General features: G+C 44.5%; 1 protein-coding gene across 1 annotated transcript in view; it reads left to right on the forward strand.

Annotated features, from left to right (window-relative positions):
• LOC139357744 (uncharacterized) overlaps nt 1-2,319 on the forward strand; it is an 89,733-nt gene that overhangs the window by 57,799 nt on the left and 29,615 nt on the right. The gene's annotated exons all lie outside the window — the stretch shown is intronic.

Genomic DNA, 2,319 nt, shown 5'->3' on the forward strand with positions numbered 1-2,319 from the left:
CGTCCCATCAGACTTCACTTACAAAGCAAATTCAAAGACCAAAGTCATAAGAATGTCTAGGCTGGCATGGGGCACTGACTTCCAAGCACAGGGTGTCAGAACAGGCAGCTCTGCTGGTGGCACTGACCACACCAGACCAGCTTCTTCCCTGCGGGCTCCTCCTGGACCCATGAGGGCCAGGCTTCCGCCCCTTGCTGCCCTCCCTGTGTTCTTGTCAAGGCTGCCACAGGCTGGGCTGCTTTGTCGCCCCCTTACTCAGCCTTCAGCACGTTCAGCAACTCTGGAAGCTCAGGAAGCTCCCTCCTTCCAGAACTCCTGGCCTTTGACACAGCATCCTCTCCTGCTGGCCTCACTCAGGCTGGCTGCTCCTGAGTGAGCAGGAGGCTCCCTCAGGTCTCTGGCGTCCATCCTGGGTCCCTGGGGTCTATCCTGGGCTCCTCTCTTCTCACTGGCCTGCACTCCCTAGATGACCCTTCAGCTTATGGGTCTGATACCATTTCGTGACCACGGCCCCTACATTCGCCTCTCTGGGCCTGCAGTGTCTCGTGAGGTCGCCTCCACATCCAGCATTTCATTAGCCGATTCTAGCAAGGTTGGGCCTGCATCTGTGGTTCTCAAGCTTGTAAAGCAGCCACATCTATTCTTTGTATCTGGAACAAAATCATACCTTTTCAGGGCATTTGCAACTTGCAGTTACAGAAACCAAGAATACATTCTGGAAGTTATGTTTCTTGGTGACCCATATGATCATGATCATGACTCACGGGTTCTGTTTTTGTAAACTGGTTCCCATAGGAATTCTAAAAAATTACATTAGTCGTGGCTGTAATTAGGAGTTTCATGATCACATGGCTTAGACTGACAGGTACCTGAGTACTCAGGATCCCAGAGTTTCACCGAGAGGCCCAGAAGCCGTGACTGAGGCATCGGGAGGGAGGCTGCCTGGGTGGCAGCCAGCAGTTCCTCTTGTATTTGTTTTCTACATTTTAATTTTATGTACAATTTCATCAGAAGGAAGGACACTGCATTCTAAGGAACATAAGTGACTTGTTAAGGTCACACACTGGGGGCTGGAGGAGTGGCGACGAGAGCTTTGATTCCCATCGCAGGTTGCCTCCTTGGGGCTTCCAAATGGTCCCGATGTATATAGAACTCTGTAACGCTGAAATTCATTTTGAGCTTTAAAAACTTGGTCTCCATTTCTCTTGCCAGCATATCTAATTTTGAGGAACGTGTATATTTAGAGCTGTTTTGGTTTTAAAGTTTAGTAATAACCTTTGAGCAAACACCGAAAGACTTGGAGAGACTGGATCAGTGTCTCAGCTCCCTTTCACGGGCATGGCATCTGGGGCCGCTCAGCTTGCACTCAGGATGAGTCACTCCAGCATTCTACCAGCCGTGGGAGCGAGGGCTGAAATGAGTGATTGTGCTACCTGAAGATAGGCGGGTATAGTTTAGACCAAATCCTGACTCTGGTACATTTCAGCTATGCAAAATAATGCACAAAGAAGCTTTAAAAGAAGCATTATTTTGCTTCTTTGTGACATGGAGAATGTAATTCCCTTTGTATGCCTATGCTAAGAATTAATTTATTTTATTTTATATAACAATAAAAATTTTGAGACGATCTCACTCTGTCACCCAGGCTTCAGTGCTGTGCAGCCTCGACCTCCCAGGCTCAAGCAATTCTCCCACGTCAACTTCCCGAGCAGCTAGGATTACAGAAACACCACCATGCCAGGTTAATTTTTTTTCCCCACTTTTTGTAGAGATTGGGTCTCACCATGTTTCCAATCTGGTCCCGAACTCCTGAGCACAAGCAATCCTTCTGCTATGACCCCCCAAAGTACCTGGATTACAGCCATGAGCCACCGTGCTCAGCTGGAATTAATTTATTAAAAAATATGTGATGTGGAACATTAAACATAGTAGATATATAATCAATAAGAAATATATAACTGTCAGTGATCAAAGGATGAATATGTATCATTGTATCTATGTATCTATACACACATCTATATGTTTATATACGTTTTCATATTATTTTAGTTGTTTTTTGTGCTCGAGGGATGCTTTCACTAACTAGCATAAAGACTTGGAGAAAAAATAGTTTTTAATCACAACGTGAACCCCACTTGTCTTTGTATTTATTAATGCAATAAAATTTTTCTTGGGTAAGCATCATGTACAAAGAGACTGTATTCAGGATACAAGGAGAAGAAATATTCTTCATACTGAAGGAGTTTAAAATCTAGAAATAGAACATAATACTTCCATGTGGCCACATGACTTTTTTTATTTATCTTGAAAATTTCAAAT

This window comes from Macaca nemestrina, chromosome 13 (assembly GCF_043159975.1).
Source record: "Macaca nemestrina isolate mMacNem1 chromosome 13, mMacNem.hap1, whole genome shotgun sequence".
In the NCBI taxonomy this organism is placed as follows: Eukaryota; Metazoa; Chordata; class Mammalia; order Primates; family Cercopithecidae; genus Macaca; species Macaca nemestrina.